A 15,014-nucleotide genomic window follows, 5' to 3' on the forward strand; every position below is an offset into this window, starting at 1 on the left:
CATGTCTCTCATGATGTTGACATTTTTGAAGATTACTGGCCAGTTATTTGGTAGAATGTCTCTCAGTTTGGGTTCCTCTGATTTTTTTCTCTTGATTGGAATAAGGTTCTGTATTTTTGGCAAGAATATCACAGAAACTATGTTATTGCCTTCTCCAGGAATCTTATCAAAGGATTAACAGTGTAATAATGTTTCATTACTGGTGATGTTAATCTTGATCAATTGGGTAAGCGGTGTCTGCTGGGTTTCTCCACCTTGAAGTTACTATCTTTCCCTTTGGAGGTAAAAAATACTTTGGAGGAGATCATTTAGTCTATGCAAGTTCTGTGTCTCCCACAAATTTTGTGCATTAATTTTATTGAGATGCAAAATTTCAAGTAGAAAACAAATCCTCTTTTACTAGTATACATGAAAAAATCACAACTAAAAAAAAAAGGACACACAACGAACTGGAAACAAAATCACAATCTAAAATTTACTGAAAAAAATGTGTAAAAAAAAAAAAAAAAACCGTATTAGCGTCCTGATTTTCTCCTACTGCTGTAGCCTGAAACATGGAGACTCCAGGCCCTGTCACTCTGGAGGCACCCTTTGAACCATCGCAGCCCCCAGTCGTTGAGAGCTTTAGCCCCAGTGTACACAGCACTTCGGAAACCTTCAAGGAAAAGTTTCTTCACAAGACCCGTGAGAACCCAATGGTACCCATAGGCTGCCTGGGCACAGTGGCCGCCCTTACCTACGGCCTCTTCTGCTTCCACCGGGGTCAGAACCAGCGCTCCCAGCTCATGATGCCCACCTAAATCGCCCCCAGGGCTTCATGGTCGTAGCCATCTTGGCGGGTCTGGCTGCATCCACTCTGAAATCTCAACCCTGAGTCGGTGGCCTGGCCTTGAAAGCTCCGCGGAGATCGTTCCCAGATCCAGGAGCAACCACCGGTCCTGCCACTGGCATTATTCCCTCATCTCCCCTGACAAGCCCCTGTATCAGTGGTGTCAGAAGTAGCCAACTGTGTAACCGACAGATTTTTTTCAGGAATCTCAGGTTCGGTTCAGTTTTTTTTTTTTTTTTTTTTTTTTTTTTGTGGTATGCGGGCCTCTCACTGTTGTGGCCTCTCCCGTTGCGGGGCACAGGCTCCGGATGCTCAGGCTCAGCGGCCATGGCTCACGGGCCCAGCTGCTCCGCGGCATGTGGGATCTTCCCGGACCGGGGCACGAACCCGTATCCCCTGCATCGGCAGGCGGATTCTCAACCACTGCGCCACCAGGGAAGCCCCGGTTCAGTTTGAGTGTTGCATACTTCTAGTTGTGTTGCACCTTTTCCACTCCCTACTTACTAAACTCTGATCCACTTGTAAAAAAAAAAAAAGAAAGAAAGAAAACCATAGTATACCAAAATAACATTTAAAAATTATAATAGTGTCTAACTATTGCTTTTGCTTCAAATGCTGTATATCAGTGGTTCTTACACTTTTCTAGGCCATGGAACCTCTGGAGAATCTGATGAAAGATGAGAGCTCACTCTAGCCCTTAAAAAATGAAAATAGGCACATGTTGACAATTTGGGGAATTCATAAACCACCAAACTTCATCCTTAGATTGCTGAGGGGTCTTCAGGCTAAGCACCTCTTTCTTAATACCAAAGAGCAACTGTAACTCAATTTGCTTTTCACAGGTCCACCTATACGCCCTTCCTTGATGATGTCCTTTCCTCAGTTTGTTATGGTAGAAAAAGGGAAAAGAGGGAAGGAGGGAAGGAAGGAAAAGCAGATGGGGGCAGGTTGGAGAGAGGAAGAGAGAGGTAGAAAGAAATAATCATAATATCCCATGTTCCCATTACTCCTCTTGCCCAGAATAGAAAAAGAAGTCTAAACAAATGACCAATTCTTAATTATTTTTTTCCTAAACTGCTTTTTAAGTTGGATCTTGAGGTGTATTAGAATCTATTCTTTTTACCCCATTCAGCTTTTCTTTCCTCCATCATCCCATCCACCCAATACCCCCCCCATACTTTTTCCTTTCTGAGTACATTGCTCCCTCAAAGATTTTATGTTTCTTTCAAATATATGTTCACAAGAATTGTGTACTACAACAAGAATTATATTCTTCCAAGTAAAAAACAGAAGGAAGCTAAGAAGTTTTGACATCTACTTTTAAAGATAAATTTTCACCAGGATCCTAGGGTCACTTTGTCCACTTTTCCACATACTTCTTAAAGGCCTAAAAATATCTGAGGGTCTTTTTTCTTCTTTAAAACTGTTTCTCTTCTGAAGCAATTGACACCATTCCATGAAATTTTTGCAGCAAATGTGCACTAAGCGTACTCAATGTCACGAAACTTCTTTCTGTTTTTTGGTATGTTGGGATGCTGACTCAAATGCATTTCATTTGAAAATTAAAAGCAAATTTCATAAGCTATTTGCTTTGCACGGAGAAATTTGGGTCAGTCAGTGAGAAAGACAATGGGCTTTATTCGTGGACCTGTTTTGAGGTAAGAACCATGCCTTTCGTAGAAGGACTCTGCCCCTCCCACCTGAGGGAGCTCTGGGTATGCTTCACCACAACTATTTCTTCATCCTAAGAGTCTTTGGGCCTAATCATTGTTCCAGAAAATTTTGAGTCAAGTATGCTGCATTAGCAGCCTTTTACATAATACAATTTGGAAAAACTCTTTTCAGCATACCTAATTCAAATGAGTCCATCTGTGAAACCCAAAATATGAGTTTTTCATAAAATGCAGATGCAATAACAGACTCAAAGCACAAAAGACAGCATTTATACAACCCATTAGGCAATAGTCAAAGCTTTCCTTTTGTAAAGAGAAAAAGGAATTGCATCATCTTCTAGCCAATACAATAAGTCCCACTAGTTTAAGCTTTGATGTTGCCACATCAAGAATTCTTTCTCTAGTATGTTCAAAATCATGAAGAACATTCTGATAATAAGAGTTGTCTTTATGACCTCCTTTGATTCCTTTCATTAATACTAGAGAAATAAAGAAGAGACCTTTGGAGACCTAAGCTCCCCATTTATCCATGGAACATTCTAACTCACTGAATTTCTTTACGAGAAACACAAAAACAAATCTTCACCAAGCAATTTAGCACAAAAAAATCTTCTCAAAAAGAAAATCTAATATCTGATTTCGTGATAACAGAAGGTTGGACATACACAGCTAGATAACATAGAGCCTGTTTCTTTACTCAGTAATGGTGCTATTAGTTTAAATTATATGACGGTTATGGTACATGAATTAGACATGCTTTTGCTATTTGCTTTCTGAGGGGGTTTTTCGGTATCCTGAAAAAGTGATCACTCTTGAGAATAAACAAGAAAAAATATGGATTCCAATACTCCCTTCTCCACTTCAAAATCACAAAGATTTTTCTTGACTCATATTTGCATTTTACTTTCCAACTTAAACAACTGTTTCTTCTTGTCATGAAGGATGGAAATGTTAAAAATTAATAAAGTTTCAGGTAATGGATGAAAAGTACATATGATTCACAGTGTTGGGAGTGAAAACACTGTATTATAACACTGTATCAAAGGCAATAATTCTGAGATGGTTTGTTAACTTTTGGCTTTTGTGTTAAAAGTGACATCAAGGGCTTCCCTGGTGGCGCAGTGGTTGAGAGTCCGCCTGCCGATGCAGGAGACACGGGTTCGTGCCCCGGTCCGGGAAGATCCCACATGCCGCGGAGCGGCTGGGCCCGTGAGCCATGGCCTCTGAGCCTGCGTGTCCGGAGCCTGTGCTCCTCAACAGTGAGAGGCCCACATACCAAAAAAAAAAAAAAAAAGTGACATCAAAAAACACATCACATGCCTGAGTTTAGAGTTGGGTTTTAAGAGATTCTGATCTCAAAGCACAAGAAAAAAAGAAAAAACTATTAAATTCCAGTGAATTGATGATTCTATGGCCTAGTTTCTTGGGATTGGGAAGAGAGATTAAAAATGGGAAAATTCTTAAGAGGCCCATTGCAATTCACCAGGAATTTTTCCAAACACAAGTTCTCCACCTATGTGTTATATAGAAAGATAAGTTTTAGAGGTTCTTGTATTGCTCTAATTGTCACTGTCATTTTAACTAATGAAGTCAGGGTACTATAAGAAGAGGACTGAAAGAGGAGTTACAAGATATCTGTACTAATTAATTAACTGTGTGACCAGGAAAACAGATCTTAGCTTCTTTGGATCTCTTTCTTTCTCCTTACTCTATAAAGAAAAGGAGTTGAACTAGATGATTTCTCAGGGTCTTTTCTAATTAATACTTGTTTGATAGCTATCACTGTTTCTAATGTACGAGGAGTTTAAAGAGGGCTCTACTTGTGATTTCACAGGTAAACCTTTAAAATAACAAAGCTCCCATCAATCCAATTATGCTTCATTCTAACATCTCCTGCCATACTTTATCCATAGCTCATGTGGACATATTTATAACCCATGCTACATTCAAACAAAGTAAAAGGAAAATCTCATCAGTTTCCTTACTTAACAGCTTAGCACAGAAGAACAGTAGTTGCCTCTCCCAGAGAAGAAAGTATGACCAGACAGACAAAAAGCCAGAAGCCTTTGGTTCCATGTGTCCACTCTCCATTGCCTTGACAAGCTTTGAAAGCAGAACTTTGATAAACTCTCTGGAAATGGCTGCTGAAATCAATTCTCCTGCTGGTCTCTGACCAGGCAGACAATAGACAATATCATCTGAGCTTGCACAGTATAGATAGCATTTTGCTTGACCCTATGGACAGAGTCCAAACACATATAAAATCTAGTGGCTTCCTTCAAGGAGCTTATTTGCATTTAGAGCAACTGGGACATGAGGAGTAGCTTTTTTTCCATTCCTAGTGCTCTCTCAGATACACAACCATTGACATAGTTCTGCCAACTAATAGTGTAATTGAGCAATATAGACATATTTTGACACTACTACAATTTAAACTCTTACACTGGACCAAAAACAAATAGGTTAATGAAACAAAATAGATAGCCTGATTCAGTGTTTTATAACTGATAAAAGAGAGACATCATAAACTAAGGGGGCAAAGATAACTTGCTTGACCAATAGACAACTGGAGAGCTGCTGGAAGGAAATCAATGTGTGATCAATTTAGGTTTTTATCATACACTGAAGTGTACACAGTGTGTACACTTTATGTACACATTCTATGTGTGTACACGGAGTTTGTACACATAGTATACCCCATGTGGACTAAACATTTAACTGCAAAAGTTGTATGCAACAAAAATAAGTATTGCTGAATGTAATTTGATTTCTGCACAGGGAAGGATCAGTAAGCTTAAAAGCAATGGGAAAATTACAGTATAAAAGATAAATATACTTAATTACATAAACATTTTAAATTTTGTGTGTCAATTAAACTGACCAAAATAAGAAGGCAAAAAACAAAACTAGGAGATAATAGTCACAGAAAATATCAGAGTTAAAATATCATTCCCATATAAAGTGCCCATAGATACTGTCACAACAAACAGCAACATCTCCATAAATAGAGAAAGAACTATGAACTGATAATGCACACATACACACACAAACAATACCTCTATAACTGTCAGCTTAGCAGAATTCTTTCCAATGATACCACTCAACTTTAGGGAAAATGTGAGGAAATCAGCACACAGCATACTCACAATCTGTTGTTTAGAACAGAAAAGGACATAAAATTTCTAAACGTAAGTAGGCAATATATTTCAAAGGCCTTAAAAAGGCTCATACAATTTGACTTCTAGAAATTTAGCCTAAGGAAATAAACTGACATGTGTACAACGTTTAAGCACACAGATAGATGCTTAATGCTGTGACAACTATAATGGCAAATAATTAATGAGTTAAGCAAGGAAACACCTTGAAAACCAAATAATAAATGATTAAATAAATTATGGTTTACTTTGTGATCATTGTTTTGAATAGTATAGGAAAACTTCATGTTATAATATTAACTGTAAACTAAAATAGGGATTGTATAGGATATAAACTCAACTATACAGTATTGTTTTATAAAGCATAAGATAATCCTAGGTAAAACTATCCTAAAGTGTTGACAGTGTCTGTCTTTGGTTGGTGGGAATATAAAGATATTTTATGTTTACTTTTAAAATTGTTTTATATTTTCAATAAGCATGTATTAGTTTGGAATAAAACTTAACCCAAAGTTAACTGGTGTTGTTTGGGCAGGGAATTCAGGCTCCCATGTACACAAAGAATAATCCAGAAGGGAGTAGGGGTGAGGCTCTGAGTTGGCACCAACTCCTGGCCTCACAGTCTTTTTCCCCTTAGGGGAGGAATGGCTGGAAGAAGGCCAGAGCAGAAGCCCAGGGCAGAGCCTTCTTTGCCTGGACATTAGAATATTACTGCCTGTAAATAATAGGAATATTTACTAGACATTTATTTACCTCAGGAGTTTAAATTGTGGGAAATGCACAAGGAAGTGGAGGAGCTCCAGATATCAACAACATGAATGTGAATATTTGAGGAGTTCAAAGCAGATGTTTTGGTAGAATATTTTATAAATAAAACATGCTGCTGGAGATTGCATTTGGTTGCATCCAAATTGCCACATTACACAGTCTCAGAAGCACAGGAAAAAAAGACCCATGAAGGATCTGATCTCTGCTCTCTTTTCCCCCATGTCCGACCACTCTGCCTTTGGCTGGCTGTTTCTCAACCTCTCTGGTCTCTTTTTTTTTTTTTTTTTTCCGTTGATCACTCCTCCTACCTCAGGACCTTCACACAGACTCTGTCCTCCACCTGGAATGTCCACTCTCACAAATTCCCGTTAATTTCTCTGAAACTTTCTAAACTCCCTTCAGATAGCACTTCCATAGAGAAGCCATTCCTGAGCCTACAGAGTGGACAGGTTAGGTCTGCTTAGTTATACAATGACATGGAATCTTGGTCCTTACCCATTTAGCACTGATTCTTCGGTAATTATATATTCGTGGGGGATTTACTGAATGGGTCTCCACATCAATGACACTACAAGCTCAATGTAAGCAAAACAATAAAGTCTCTTTTGCTCATCACAAAATGTAAGCACCCTGCATGGTACTGGAATATGGTAAAAAACACTAATTCAAAAAGATACATGTGAGGAGCGTCAAGATGGTGGAAGAGTAAGACATGGAGATCACCTTCCTCCCCACAAATACATCAGAAATGCATCTACATGTGGAATAGCTCCTACAGAACACCCACTGAACGCTGGCAGAAGACCTCAGACCTCCCCAAAGGCAAGAAACTCCCCACGTACCTGGGTAAGGCAAGAGAAAAAAGAATAAACAGAGACAAAAACACAGGGATGGGCCCTGCACCATTAGGCGGGAGCTGTGAAGGAGGAAAGGTTTCCACACACTAGAAGCCCCTTCACGGGCGGAGACTGTGGGTGGCGGAGGGAGGAGCTTCAGAGCCGCGGAGGAGAGCGCAGCAACAGGGGTGCCCAGGGCAAAGCGGAGAGATTCCTACACAGAGGATCGGTGCTGACCAGCACTCACCAGTCCCAGAGGCTTGTCTGCTCACCCGCAGGGGTGGGAGGGGGCTGGGAGCTGAGCCTCGGGCTTCAGTCGGATCCACTTTTTTTTTTTTTTAGATGATATCACTTATATGTGGAATCTAAAATATGACACAAATGAACTTATCTATGAAGCAGAAACAGACTCACAGATGTAGAGAACAGACTTGTGGTTGCCAAGGGGTGGCCGGGTAGGGATGGATTGGGAGTTTGGGACTAGCAAATGCAATCTATTATATAAAGAATGGATAAACAACAAGGTCCTATTGTATAGCACAGGGAACTATAGTCAATATCCTGGTAACAAACTATAACGGAAAAGAAAATGAAAAAGAATATATAGATCTATACATATACATATATATATACATTATCTATATAAAACTGAATCTCTTTGCTGTACAACAGAAACTTACACAACACTGTAAATCAACCATAATTCAATTTTAAAAAGAACTAAAAAAAGAAAGAAAGCATAAAGGATTAATATAGATAAAAACGGATATTAATGACATGAATTCTCAAAATAATGAGTTACTTTCCTAATAGCCTCCAAAAGCATTTAAGGGTTTTTTATAAAGTATTGTTACGAATTCACAGATCTAAACAGATATATGTTTCAATCCATCACAGTTATTATCCTTATTAATATTAAAGAGTCCCATCTTCAGCCAGTGGGAGATTATTCAAGTTGATTTCTGAATTCTTTTCTGTTTTTTTTTTCTTTGTGGTACACGGGCCTCTCACTGCTGTGGCCTCTCCCGTTGCGGAGCACAGGCTCCGGACGCGCAGGCTCAGCGGCCATGGCTCACGGGCCCAGCCGCTCCGCAGCATGTGGGATCTTCCCGGACCGGGACACGAACCCGTATCCCCTGCATCGGCAGGCGGACTTTCACCAAAGCACCACCAGGGAAGCCCCTGAATCCTTTTAATGCAACCTCTGTAGTCTATAATAGTTTCCTTGCTCCTGGTATGACAAGATGTTCCAGGTTTATCTGTACCTTTCCACCCTCAGCTAGAATCATTCTTTTCTCCAAGAATCCTAGTTCCTATTAATGGAAAATTGTATTCAGAGAGTACAATCTTGGCATAAGAGGTTTCCATGCTATCGAGTTTTGGGACATTTCAGTGGGGAAAATATAGAAAACATGTATTTTAAGAAAGATAAAATATCTCTTGAGTTCATATTGATTTTTTCAATTCACATATATTACATCTGTATCTTCTCTTACCACACCATAAAACTCACTTTTCAACGTCAATATCTGTTCTATCCCACAATATACATCATATCACATACAATAATATCAAACTACTAAAAATATGATTACCAAAAACAGATACTGAAACTATTTTGCTCTTATTTTTATCACAACATATTCCACTAAGAAAATACAAATTACTGTGTTTTAAAGTCACTTAGAAGAGCCCTTCTGTGCGTGTACCACCACACCCTCACACAATAGCAGCGACCAACTGGGTGCAGTTTCAGTTGTATCATTTTCTTTTTTTATTTATATTAAGGGACCTGTAAGTGTTTAATTTTATATTTTAATTACATAAAATATTAACATTGTTCCAAAGTCAAATACTTAAAGTATATTCAAAGGAGTTCATCCATGCCACCTCTAGCCTATTCTCTCTCTCTTCATCCTGGGGCACAGTTCTGCTTACCGAAAGTGACCCACTAGGCACATATTCCTTCTTTATGGCTTATTTTCCATTTTTAAATGTAACCAATATTGTTTCCATTTCTGAGAAAGTTAGTAACATGCCATACACACTTTTCGCCATTTTTCTTTTTTCCTTTAGCAATATATCCCGGACATCACTCATAGTACTATATTGAGACTTTTATATTCCTTCTTACACTTGCATATTACTCTACTGTGCTGACAAATGGAAGTTCATTCCACCATGAACATTTGGATTCTTTCCAATCCTTTGTTAGTATAAAGTGTGTTGCAATTAATAGCTTTATGCATAAATCTTTTTGTACTTTGCCAATGTATTATAGGGATAGATTCTTACAAGTGGGATGTTTGCAGCATCCAAAAGTAAACAAATACATACTTTTGCTAAGCATTGCTAAATTTCCTTTCATAGGGGTTGTGCTATTCTGTATTTGTAGTAGCCTTGCAAAAAAAAAAAGTTGTCAAAACTGAGTGTTTGATAGTCAGGTAGAACAGAGATAGCATCTCAGTGTTGTTTTATTTTGCATTCCTCGCACCAGTTGATGTTATTTTCGAACTATTTTTTGTTTTCTAACTCACTAATTTCTGTTTTTATTTATATCAATTCCTTCCTTAGGCTTTCTTTTGATTTACATCGTTGCTTTTCTAGCTTTTTAAACTGAGTGTTTAATCCATTTAATTTTTATTGATACAGCTATTTAATGCTATAGATTTTCCTCTGATAACTGATAGTTATATCCCAAAGATTGTTTTCTCTTTTCATTTATATCCCAAAGACTGTTTCCTCTTTTCAATGTTTCCTTATTTCATAGTTTCCTCTTTTCATTGGACAATTCTGCAATTTTGAGTTCCTTCTTTGAACAGAATGTTTTTAGTAGCATTTTTTTTTAAGAAAATAGGATTTTATTTGCCATTAGTACACCTTGCGTCTTAACCATACTGACTTCAACTAGCTAGTGATGTTAAAAAGTAGTGACAGTTCCTCATGATTGTTTAAACCCAAGTTCATGAAGAAAAAACAACACAAAACAAAATACCACACAATCAACCTTAGTGAGAAAAGCCATAAACCAAGTGAATGGTAAGTTTCTGCCTCTCTTTTAAAACTTCCATTTCCAAGTTCAGTCACTGTCAGTTCATCTCTAATTCCCTCAAGTGACCTGCTTGCTTTGTAGAGCCACAGTATGGAGGCCTGTGGTTGACCAGATATTTTAATACTGTCAAAAGACCATGTGGCATATGTCATCCCTTGCTGAAGTACAGTAGAGTATATTCAGTCTCTGACAGATGGATTTGCACTAGAATAAGATCTGCTGCGGTGGGAAAAAAAAGAGACTTTTTTTTTTGGAGGGAATTGGGAAAGGGATTTTCATACATGGTGCTTTATAATATTTTTTTCTGTTTTAGTATATCCTCAGCGATAGGATTTAACTCCCCATAGTTTAGGGGGGCTTTCAGCAACTCTTTCATAAGTAATTCCAAGCAATTCCTAACAATGTAAAGATGAAAGCTCATACTGACTCTACACACACACTAAAACAAATCTCCTCACCACTCTAAGCTATAATTTAGAATCTAAACCTCAAAGTGTGTGTCATTTTCTTCCTGCTACCATGGCTCAGAGATGAGTAAATGTTGGTTTCAGCTTTCTATCTGAGAGCCGATTCCTTCTTTTTCATCTCAGTTTAATTGGTACTTCATATTGGGGCAGCAGTTGAAATGTGATTACATCTCAGGCTTCCTGAGGCATTTGGGAGTTCACCAGGAGTCAGGGGAAAAACTCAGCAGCACTGCCGAGAACAAAAGCCAGAGGAATGGGGCCCGTGCCAGCAGAGATAAATCAGCACGCCAGAATGGGGGCCAGTGCCAGTGTAAGCAGCTGTGGAGAGCTAGAACCCTGCAGCATTAGTAGACCACATTAGAGGGCCAGCAGCCAACCTGGAGGTTCAGAGGAGTGGAGAGAGCAAGCTCACTTTCCCAGCTGACCAAATGGGATCAGATCAAAGAGCCCGATGGAATTATTTTGTTCGACTTAAAACACCCTTCAGAACCAGAGCCAGGGCTACACAATGGGTGCCATTGGCATGTTAAAGAGTGATCCACAGGGAATCCATCCCTCAAGAACAAATGAGGAGGCAGTTTTAGAGATTGCCCTGGAAGAGCATGTCGAAATAACCATAGGTGAACAATGTAAACTGCCAATGCTACTACATCACTAAAAGTTACATTAGAGAGCAGAGAGTCCCAGAACCTGCCAACAAGGAGCAGAATTGCAGCCCTCCATTCCCAGCCCTCAGAACATGACAAGAGAGGCCAGAAATGAAAATAGGAAGAGACAACAGGTGGGCACAAGCAATTTCTACATCATTTTAGGTGAGAAATGCCTCAAGTTTAGGTCCAATCAAGGGCATCTTCTTTCTAAAAAGTGAGCTCCTTCTAACTGAAATACCCTCTAGCTATGGACAGCTATCCATCTTTACCTCCTTTTGCCCTGATTATCTGAGGAAATACATTTAAAAATATAAAAGAGATTAAAATTTTTATTTAAGGTGTGAGCCATTATGACTGGAATGTGCCTTGCTCTTTCCAAGAGCAACGATTACAGTGAATATAATTAGAGAAGAAAAACACGGAAATTCATTCCAAAGAAGATAGTACACAACATGATGGCAACATATGTCAACTCATTTTGATGCTGCCCTGTAATCTAGATGCTCTTTCCATTAAAATAGGTTTAGGAAAAGATATTAAAAATATATAGTTATTAATGTGTTATTTCACCTCAAATTTTCTTTATAATTACTGCCTTGAACTAAAAAATACAAAAACCTACCTTGTAAAGGTATCACATTATTTGCTTCAAACTTATCTTTAGTTCTAATTTCACTGTCTAAGTGGAAAAAGAGACATAAAACAAGGACGCCACTCTGTGAAATCTGAGAATAAAGGTAAAACATCTAATTTGCCTCAGGTGTTGAAACCAAGAAAGATATGGTTGGTATTTTTCTAGTGCCCTTCATATGTGGGCATGTTATATGCCCACATACTATATCACACTCTTATTTAAGAACCTACAGTGACCTTAAAGTCCATTATAACTAATCTTAATCAAACCGCTACTTGTGAATTTATATATATATATATGATGATACTCTTATAGTGTCAGACTCTCTTTTAAATGCTTTATATGCCTCAAACTCGTTATAGCAACGCTATGAAATAGGTACTGTTTTCATCGACTTTATTTTACATATAAAGAAACTGAGGAATAGAGCATCTAAATCAGTCAACCAAGGTCACACAGCTATCAAGTGGGGAACCCAGGCAGTTTGACTCCAGAGATCCTGCAGAGATTCACACAGTTTGGATTTTGCTGATTGCATCTCTAAAGTGTCTTTCCTTCCTAGTTAATAAAAGCACCTTAAAATGATTTAACTTCAGCTTCACACATTTTATTATTGTCTAGCATTTAAATTTGACATTGATTTTGAATCCCCAGTTATTATCATCATCTTCCTACTATCATCATTATCATTTATAACCAATGCTTGTTTAGATTTACCAGTATCTTTGCTTGCTATTGCTACTTGCTTCTCAAACGTTTCTCCTAGGATTGGATTCCTTTTTTTGGAAAATGCAAATTATACATGTCCTTTCAGAAAGACTCTGAGGATTGTATATTCTTTCAGTGTTTCTCTTTTAATTTTTTTCTCTTTTGTCTCTGAATAATAGTTTTGCTGGGTATAAAACTCTAAGTTAGGAATATTTTCTCTCAGAACTTTTAAAAGATATCATACCACTACGTTGAAGTTTCTACTGCTATTGTTGAGATGTTTATGCCCACTCTGCCATTAATTTGTAGGTACTCTATTTACTCCTTAATTGCTTTTAAGATTTTCTTTGTATATTCTTTAGCTAACTGACACAAGAATCCTCAGATTCAACTTTTCCCTATTTTCTTTCTCCTTTAGCTCCTAAGAAGTCTTTTGTTCTTGTTAATAGGTAAATAACAGGTCTAGGAATCTAATAAGAATTAATAAATATTTGACATTTTTCTCTATGAATTTTTGTCATTTCAACCACCATACAGATATAATATTGTAGTAAACTTCTAAAAGAGAAGGAACTTACTTTTTACATTTTTTGTATCATGTAAAACAGAACTCTGAACCCAGTGAAAGTATTTCATTAACGATTTTGGATTTGCCCTTACTTCTTTTTTGACCTAATTTTTTCAGATTCAGTTGAAGTTTGTTTTTTTTTTTTCTTCTTTTGGCCATGCTACACGGCATGTGGGATCTTAATGCCCTGACCAGGGATTGAACCTGTGCCCCCTGCATTGGAAGCACAGAGTCTTAACCATTGGACCACCAGGGAAGTTCCTGTAGTTGATATTAGATTAACATCTCCAACGCTCTCTTCCTTTCCTTCCTCTCAGTCCTAAGATAAGGAATTGAAACGAATGATTAAATAAAGGCAAAATCCTAGGGCTTATTTAATAGTTGGGGTTCAAGTAGAAACTGCTACTGCTCCCTAGTTTTCAGTTATATTGTGTATAATTAATTAGATCAAACTTTCTAGTTGCAAAATAGTTCAAGTTCATCTAAAAGGCCAGGTTGTTAATATACAGTTTTATAGAAACATCTTTTCATTCCAAATAATCCTGAAGTCCATATCAGATCTCTTCTACAAAAGTGAATTCTCAAAAAGATGGAAATACTCTAAGTGGAAACCTGTCTGCACCCAATAAAGCACAAGATAATACCAATGTTTTTCTGCTGCATGAGATTTAAAACTTAGTGAGTGTTATTGAATTATGACCTTATTGAGATAGGAATTTGAAAGTCAATCATCACTCTGAAGCACTATGGAAATAATCTACCTCGAGAGATTTAGGGAGGGTATAATGATTTATCAGACATTATATGCAAAGCAAGGTGATTCAGTCTATGTTATTTTATTTTCAAATTTTCAAGAAATTGTCTGAACATTGGTATGATTTTCTTCAAGAATCTGATAAAGGCTTCCCTGGTGGCGCAGTGGTTGAGGGTCCGCCTGCCGATGCAGGGGACACGGGTTCATGCCCCGGTCCGGGAGGATCCCGCATGCCGCGGAGCGGCTGGGCCCGTGGGCCATGGCCACTGAGCCTGCGCGTCTGGAGCCTGTGCTCCGCAGAGGGAGAGGCCACAGCAGTGAGAGGCCCATGTACCACCAAAAAAAAAAAAAAAAAAGAATCTGATAAATATAAGAAAACTGATATAAGGTTAGATATTTTTTCCTATTTTAAAGTATTTTTTTTTACCTTAAACTCTATCAGAATTATACTGAACATAGTAATGTATTTTTATTAGGCATAGTAAGGTCTAACTCTTCTTGGTTACAAAAGTAAAAAGGCTTCAATTGCATTCCTTTTAAATGAGAAGAAAGAAAATTAAAGGAATTACTTATGAGATCATTTTGGAAAGAACTGTCTAATATAGAACAAAGGCAAAGTAAAGTTCAGGAACCCTTTCGCACTCTAATAATTTTAAGATTCAGGAAAATGTGCTGAATTATCTAAAAATATTCTAATATAGGAAAGATGAGTCAAATGAGAGATGTCCTGCTTTTTAGAAACATCTTGTAACAAGGGACTATCTAGCAGTTTTCCCAAGACAGCACTCCACCCTCAGACCTGGAATGAATCTCCAGAGATCGTCTAATTTGGTCATCTCAACTGTGGTCTTGGACCGATGGGGGAAATTTGCACAAGAGAAAAACCAACCCATGTAGAAACCAAGAATTTCTTGAAACAA

General features: G+C 37.9%; 1 pseudogene; it reads left to right on the forward strand.

Annotated features, from left to right (window-relative positions):
• Nucleotides 1-554: 554 nt before the first annotated feature.
• On the forward strand, nucleotides 555-874 carry LOC131758426 (HIG1 domain family member 2A pseudogene; annotated as a pseudogene).
• Nucleotides 875-15,014: the final 14,140 nt, after the last annotated feature.

Source organism: Kogia breviceps, chromosome 6 (genome assembly GCF_026419965.1).
Source record: "Kogia breviceps isolate mKogBre1 chromosome 6, mKogBre1 haplotype 1, whole genome shotgun sequence".
In the NCBI taxonomy this organism is placed as follows: domain Eukaryota; kingdom Metazoa; phylum Chordata; class Mammalia; order Artiodactyla; family Physeteridae; genus Kogia; species Kogia breviceps.